This window comes from Malus domestica, chromosome 15, assembly GCF_042453785.1.
Source record: "Malus domestica chromosome 15, GDT2T_hap1".
NCBI classification, from domain to species: Eukaryota; Viridiplantae; Streptophyta; class Magnoliopsida; order Rosales; family Rosaceae; genus Malus; species Malus domestica.
Genome location: NC_091675.1, coordinates 32,216,409 through 32,224,606, shown reverse-complemented (window position 1 = coordinate 32,224,606; position 8,198 = coordinate 32,216,409). Strand labels below are relative to the sequence as shown.

The following is an 8,198-nucleotide window of genomic DNA, read 5'->3' as shown; positions in this document are numbered from 1 at the left end:
TTTAAAATTAATAAAATTGTAGAATTTAGGGACAAGTTGTCACATGCTAGCACACCGTGCCGCAAGACATACTTGGCGTAGTATGTTGGTTTGGGATGGAAGTAGTCATACTTGGGATCGGAGTTCAGAGTCATATTCGAATGATTTCTGGATTGCTCATTTGACTATTCCCTCGAATGGTGTAGAGTCTGAGTTTGAATGTTATAACCCATAACCTTGTTTGTTGTATAAACTTTTCGGAGGCTAGATGGTGCATTGGACTTCTAGGTCAAGGAGCCATATGTCCGTCCCCTTGGCTTGCCAATCGTTACTGCTCTTATTATGATTCGAGTCTCCCAAGTTGCTAAGCGTTCAAGATAGACTGGGCTAAATGAGGCTCCTCTGATAGTGTAACTTTGAACTTTATTAGACATGCATTTATGCAAAGTTTTCAAATTTGAGGCTCTGTTTCGAAACAAGTTGGGTACACCCACATTATAAAAAAGAACGAACACTCAAAGTTATAAACTTTCTTTTATTCATAGCCCAGGGTAAAGTTGGTTGACAGAGAGTGTGATTAAATCCGAAAAGAATTGTCTACATATCTCTGAGATGAATTATCAAATCACTGGTGTAGTTCTAAGGAAAAGATGATGTGATGTGTTGATGCACAAAATCAGCGAAGACTTTGGTACAACAGAAAGTGTCAGGTTTTGTGACCTTCGCTTGGTTGCTTCGGTCACTAGTGAGGATAAGTACGTAAATGAATAGAGACAGAGAAGCAAACACAGGATGTACGTGGTTCACCCAGATTGGCTACGTCCACGGAGTAGAGGAGTTCTTATTAGTAGTGAAGGGCTTACACAAGTACAAGGGATCAAGCTCTCAATTTAGTGAGTTCTTGTGAATGATTTAACACAAATGGCATTAGTCAATATTGTGGGGGAATGACCCCTATTTATAGAAAAACTTGTAGCTTTGTCACATTGACATGTGTCATGTTATGATTGGTTCTTGATGTCGACACGTGCTGCGCTCTGATTGGCTTCTAATCTTGACACGTGTCGAGTAGTGATTGGCCTCCTGGTCGGAGGGGAACTCTTCTGGGTCCTTGACAGTATAGCGTTGGCCGGTGCTCGGTAGTTTCGGGATTGGTCAAGTATGGTACAAACAGTGCTCCCCTAAGTTCCTGAGTGAGGGAAACTCCTCGGTTGGGGACTTGCAAGATCCAATCCCTTGAGTAATCACGAAACTTCTAAGTACCGAAGTGTGGTCTGATCTTCATCTGCCCTTCTCTGGAAGTACCTTTCCTCCATCCGGGAATGGTGTACTTAGCTGATGTTGACGCACAAGGTAATGTATCAATTTCACTTAAAGCTTAGTTGTAGTTTCGGGCTTAGTCAAGTGTGATACAAACCCTATAGTAGGAGTCCCCCAAGTCGCCGAGCTAGGAGATCTGCCGAAAGAGATGATCTCATTCAACTGCCAGGATAAGGAGAAGCAAATGGATAAGAGATGATATGAGATACTTTTGCTTTTGAAGAAGTAACTTTCCACAAGCTTATTCTTGAACTGTGCTGGAGGGTTTTCTGGTGCCCTTCAGAGTATAAGGCCGACTCAAAAATTTGAGGGTCAAAACAAGTCCATCAAATCTAGAGTACGTTCGACCTTGATGATATGGGATACTTTTGCTGTTGACGAAATAATGAATGTGGTATGGAAAGGTGTCGTGCTGTAGTGATCTGTTTCAGCTCACCGTTGAACCTTCTGCTTCAATCTTTTGCATGGCAGAAGTGGTGTGCAACCTTTGCATTTTAATGGTCCTTCAGAACATTCCTTCATAGTGACTCATCCACGCTTGGCAGCTTCAGTGTAAAGAGCCAATATCTGATCAACTGTCATGAGGTATTTGCCGGTGGAATTCGTGACCTTGACAGCAGTTGAGGATGAGTACTCGAGAGCAATGCTAAGGAAGCAACCAGGCAAAGGCTCCAGGCAGTCAGTTCCAAATTGGAGGTTTGATTTCAGGTTCCGACTGACTGCTCTCTTTCTCCTTGTCCTGCAGGTGTGGACAAGGACAAAGACAAAGATAGGGAGAAAGCATGATATGGGATACTCTTGCTTTTGACCCTGATGATATGAGATACTCTTGTTCTTGGTGTGGCTTATTTGCTGAGGTATTATCGGGGGGAAATAAAGCTGAGTATTTCGAGAGGTTATGTTGAGGGTGCCTTTTCGAATGCGAGAAAGGGTTGAGCATTTTTGCAAGTTTGCCTGTCCGTTGAGGAGGGAGGTCAATGTATATAGGGATTTCCCAATAACAAGTAGTAATGCTATTCCTTTACCCTTCTTGGTCACAGTAATGTAGTGGGAGTTGCCAGCTTCACGTGTTTTAATTTTGTCAGAGCACTTTGAAAAAGTGGTATGTGGTATCTGGAAAGCTGATATTACGTGTGAAGATTACAGACAAGCTTTATCTAAGGAAATCTGGCTCTCGAAGTTCTGAGAGTTGTGCCTCTTCGGTTTTCGAACAAGCAATCCCGTCGAGGATCTGACTCTCGAGATTCGGAAAGCGGTGCTACTCCGGTTTTTGAGAAAGTAATTATGTTGGGAGTCTTTTCTCGAATGTGAGTAAAGGTTGGACGTTCTTGCCAACCTGTCTTGCCGCAAAACACGGAGGTCGACACACATAGGGACTTTCCAGTTGTCAAGCAGTGGTGCTGTTCCTTTACCCTTATGGGTAATAGTAGGGTAGCTGGAACTTCGAAATTCTCGTGCCTAAACTTTGTCAGAGATCTTTGACAAAGTTATATGTGGTACCCGAGGAGTTGATGGTGCATATGGAGAGCGGTGATTGAACAGTAAGATTCACGTGCTTTTTACTTCACCAGAAATCTTCGACAGATTGCCCGTAATTTCCGCAAAGCTGATTGTGCATGTGACAGGTGTTGACGAGGCTGAAAAAGCAGGTGCTTCTTCGATTTCTGAGATCGGCCCTCGTGGTCTCTGAGCAACCCAGCTTTTGAGAAAGCAAACGCCTCTTCGATTTCTGAGATCGGCCCTCGTGGTCTCTGAGCAGCCCAGCTTTTGAGAAAGCAAACGCCTCTTCGATTTCTGAGATCGGCTTTCGTGGTCTCTGAGCAGCCCAGCTTTTGAGAAAGCAAACGCCTCTTCGATTTCTGAAGCTCCGTCGAGTGCAGATTTTTATAGAGGCTGGCATTAAGTTCCACAGCACACCTGAATCTCTACCAGTAGAAGCTCATTTCTTGCACTTCTAAGATCTTGATTTGTCTGACCTCTTCCTTCTTCAACACATTTGAAAATGTCTGGACCCTCCGACCGTCGTTTTGACCTGAACCTTGGAGAAGAGACAGCCACGCCTTCTCCAGACAACATATGGCGCCCATCCTTCATATCCCCTACTGGTCCTCTTACCGTTGGGGATTCTGTGATGAAGAATGATATGACCGCTGCAGTGGTGGCCAGGAACCTTCTCACTCCCAAAGATAACAGACTACTTTCCAAACGGTCTGATGAGTTGGCTGTTAAGGACTCTCTGGCTCTTAGTGTTCAGTGTGCAGGTTCTGTGTCTAATATGGCCCAACGCCTATTTGCTAGAACCCGCCAAGTTGAATCATTGGCTGCTGAAGTGATGAGTCTCAAACAGGAGATTAGAGGGCTCAAGCATGAGAATAAGCAGTTGCACCGGCTCGCCCATGACTATGCTACAAACATGAAGAGGAAGCTTGACCAGATGAAGGAATCTGATGGTAAGGTTTTACTTGATCATCAGCGGTTTGTGGGTTTGTTCCAAAGGCATTTATTGCCTTCGTCCTCTAGGGCTGTACCTGGTAATGAAGCTTCAAATGATGAACCTCCAATGCCTCCTCCTTCTGGGGTTTTGTCAAGTACTGAGGCTCCGGATAACCACCCTCCGGTGCTTTCTCTTTCTGGGGCTCTACCGACTGCTGAGACTTCCCCTAAGCAACCTTTGTGAAGGCTTCCTTTTGTTTGTTTATTTTGACTCATGTATATGTACATATTTGTGGCTTATCGAAAATATTAATAAATAAGCTTTGCTTCATTTCAATATATTGTGTTAAATACACCAAAGCCTTCTTCATAAAGTTCTTTGAATTTTTGCTTTTGTTGAAACCTGTATTGTTGAAGCTTTGTGAGTGAAGCATGTAGTTTGAGGTAGTGTTCCCTTAATTTCCCGAGTGAGGAAAACTTCTCGGTTGGAGACTTGAAAAATCCAAGTCACTGAGTGGTTGTGAGACTGCCGAGTATTAAGGTGCAGTAGCATATGGTGGGAGTCCCCCAAGTCTTCAGGCGAAGAGAGTTGCCGAATGAGGTGTCTCGCTTGTTACTAATTTGTCAAAGTAACGAATCCTTGTTTCGATGTCACACATTCGCATATGCCTTGTCTAAAAATATTTCCAACTTTTGTGTGTTTGATGCTGCATGCTATTGACTAGACAAGATCAAGTGCAATTAGTAGCTTTTCTCTCTTTTTCATCTTTTCTTTGGTGGAATTGCTTTTCGTTTCCACTAATCAGCCTGAGTGGATGCAAGATAACACCATTCTCTATAGCTCAGATCACAAAGTCGTCTTCATGAAAGTTGTTCCTTATCTTGTGAACTACAACATCTCCAAATTTGAGATCCATCGGAGTAGTATAACTCCAGAAATTCAGGTATGATGAGTAACTGTTCATCAATTTTCTGTTAACCCGTCAGACTTGTTGTGAGCTTCTAAACTCCATTTTTTCTTGTTCATCTCAACATACTTTCTTCATTGAAGTTGTTCCTTAACTTGTGAACTACAACATATCCAAATTTGAGGTCCCTCGGAGCAGTATAACTCCAGAAATCCAGGTATGATGAGTGACTGTTTATCATTTGTCTGTCAACCCGTCAGATTTGTTGTGAGCTTTGAAACTCTATTTTCTCTTGCTCAGATCAGCATGCTTTCTTCATTGAAGTTGTTCCTCAGCTTGTGAACTACAACATATCCAAATTTGAGATCCCTCGGAGCTGTATAACTCAAGAAATTTAGGTATGATGAATGACTGGTTATTATTTTTCTGTCAACCCGTCATATTTGTTGTGAGCTTCGAAACTCCATTTTCTATTGTTCAGATCAGCATGCTTTCTTCATTGAAGTTGTGCCTCATCGTCTCTTTCATAACATATCAAAAATTCAGAATGAACTAATGGTTAAATATTTCCAGATCTTCGAAACATCATAGCAGCTTCGAAATCTGCAAGAATCCGACTGTCATGTTTGGAGCTTCAACACTTTAATTTCCGTCGCTCAAACAGAAATGGTTCCTTCTTGAAAGTTGTTCATATGCTCAAAAACTATAGGGTGTCCAAAATTCAGCTCCATTGGAGAAGAGCAGAGGTTGCAGAAATTTGATAGATGAAAGGAGGCGGAAGAGGGAGAGAGAGAAAAAGTCTCTTGGGTTGGATTTCTATTTTGGGGCAGATTCCAAGTTTTGTAGCACCTTCATTATTGATGAATTGCTTGTACTTTTGTCCATTATGAAACTTGGGACTTTGGCTTGTTGTTGGATCTATTATAATATGTTTGGGAACATATATAAGTGAATAAATAAGAAGGAAAATTTTGGGCCCTTGTGGGTGTAAAACAAAAAATGTTTATGTTTACCCAAGTGTTTTTGTACAAGTTCAAGGGCATCTTGGGTTTTGTGAACAAAATTTGTTTATTTGGAGCAAGGTTTTGTGTTGAAGCTTTGTAGGTGAAGCTTTGGAGGTGAAGCTTTGATGGTGAAGCTTTGTAGATGAAGCTTTCTGGGTGAAGCTATGTAGGTGAAGCTTTCTAGGTGAAGCTTTTTTAGGTGAAGCTTTGTAGGTGAAGCTTTTTTAAGTGAAGCTTTTCGGGTGAAGTTTTTTGGGTGAAGCTTTGTGGGTGAAGCTTTTTAGGTGAAGCTTTGTGGGTGAAGCTTTTTTAGGTGAAGCTGTTTGGGTGAAGCTTTTTGGAGGTGAAGTTTTTTTTGGGTGAAGCTTTTTTAGGTGAAGCTTTTTGGGTGAAGCTTTGATGGTGAAGCTTTGTAGATGAAGCTTTCGAGGTGAAGCTTTGATGGTGAAGCTTTGTAGGTGAAAGTATGTAGAGGGAGCTTTCTAGGTGAAGCTTTTTTAGGTGAAGCTGTGTAGGTGAAGCTTTTTTAAGTGAAGCTTTTTTAAGTGAAGCTTTTCGGGTGAAGTTTTTTGGGTGAAGCTTTGTGGGTGAAGCTTTTTAGGTGAAGCTTTGTGGGTGAAGCTTTTTTAGGTGAAGCTGTTTGGGTGAAGCTTTTTAGGTGAAGCTTTGTGGGTGAAGCTTTTTTAGGTGAAGCTGTTTGGGTGAAGCTTTTTTGGAGGTGAAGTTTTTTTTTTTTTTTTTTTTTTGGGTGAAGCTTTTTTAGGTGAAGCTTTTTGGGTGAAACTTTTTGGATGAAGCTTTTTGGGTGAAGTTTTGGAGGTGAAGCTTTTTGGGTGAAGCTTTGTGGGTGAAGCTTTTTAGGTGAAGCTTTGTGGGTGAAGCTTTTTTAGGTGAAGCTGTTTGGGTGAAGCTTTTTGGAGGTGAAGTTTTTTTTTTTTTTGGGTGAAGCTTTTTTAGGTGAAGCTTTTTGGGTGAAACTTTTTGGATGAAGCTTTTTGGGTGAAGTTTTGGAGGTGAAGCTTTTCGGGTGAAGCTGTTTTTTTTTTTTTTTGGGCGCTTGACACGGTTTTGATCATGCATGTAGGGATAGAATTTGTTTCTTCTTATTGTAGATGTCAGAGCCTGGAAGTTCTAGTGATGAGGGCTCTTCTAGCTTTAGCTCTAAGTCTGAGTCTGCAATGTCGGAGTCTTCAGGGTCTTTGTTAGAGTCCTGTACTAGAGAAACATTGGATGATCTTCCCAACCGTCAAACTTTAGCTATTGCTAGTTCTTCCTCCATGGCGTTGGGTGAGGGGGTTTCTCCTGATATGTCTTTGCCTCGGCGGAGGCATGGTTATAAGCCTGCGCCATCACCTCAGAGTAAGTCTTCCAAGTATTGGCATTGATCATGTATTTAAAGAAACAATCACGTAGGCCTGCCGTGAAGGCTTTGAGGGCAGTCTTGTCGTCTGCCTCGGCACACCGGGAGTATTCATGGCTGAAGCGGCCAGCATACATACGTAATGACTCGTCTGGCCTCTGGCGGATAGTGTACAGGTCATCTGCAGAGTGCAAGCGATCGGTTTGGAAAATGTGTTGGGAATCAAATAGTTTCCTCAATTCCTCAAATGAGTCTACCGTCTCAGGTGTAAGACGACAATACCAATTTAGAGCTCCGCCAGAGAAGGTGGAGGGGAAGAGAAGACATCGCTCTTCGTCGGTGTGCATCCGGTATGCCATGGTGGACTCAAAGAGGTTAAGGTGCTCAATCGGGTCCTCTTTTCCAGTATAAAGTTGCAAGCCAAGCTTCTGCTTTGTCTTTGCTTGAAGGGGGGTGTTGAGGATCCTCCTTGTAAGAGGGCCAGGCCTGGGTTGGTTCCAGTCAGGTATTTCAGCCTGACGTTCAGCCTTCAACTTGTTTACTTCCTCAAGAAGTTGTAGGACAAGGGGGTCCTGAGCGGAGTTATGTGCCACTGGAGCTTTCTTTCGTAAATCTCCATCTCCTCTTGGAATTAGGAAGGTTTGATCAAGGGCATGTGATTTTTCCCTGGACTCGCTGTACTGGCTTCCAGGGTATGTCTGTCGGAACACCTCTGAGTCCCCTGTACCCTCATGTCTCTCTAGGACTTGTTGCACCTTCCCCAAGTTGGTGGCCGGCTCGGGCCGTGGCAGGGGACCGACTCTCTCAGAAATCCTTGGGTCATTGATCTTTGAGCTTATATGGATGGAATTCTCTCGACGTTGCTTCAGGAAATCCCGACAATCGCGAAAGACGGCTTTCGATCCTTCTGCCCCTTCAGCAAAGAGGTGTCTCCCTCCGCTTCTCATGGTTCGGGTCGAAGCAACTGGGTTAAGAGAAGCCTCATGTTGATTATCAAATCGAGGAGTAATTTGTTCCCTATCAGGGATATCTATGTCGAATGCATGTGACCCTCCATGTTGGAAGGCACCCAGTTGATGGTTGACTTCCACGGGGGCAACAAGCTCACGTGTCTGAGCTTGCCTAGCTTCGTGAAGTGTCTCGAAGAGCTTCTCATATTGCTCCTGGAGGACCTCATTCCTCATTGCTATCTTG

The 8,198-nt window shown here is 43.2% G+C and overlaps 1 long non-coding RNA gene across 1 annotated transcript; it reads left to right on the top strand.

The window, feature by feature from the left end:
- The first annotated feature begins 4,754 nt into the window (after nt 1-4,754).
- LOC139192588 (uncharacterized) lies at nt 4,755-5,396 on the top strand. Its single transcript, XR_011576792.1, has 3 exons — nt 4,755-4,857; nt 4,941-5,038; nt 5,214-5,396. It is a non-coding gene; the product is annotated as an uncharacterized lncRNA (long non-coding RNA).
- The last annotated feature ends 2,802 nt before the right edge of the window (nt 5,397-8,198 follow it).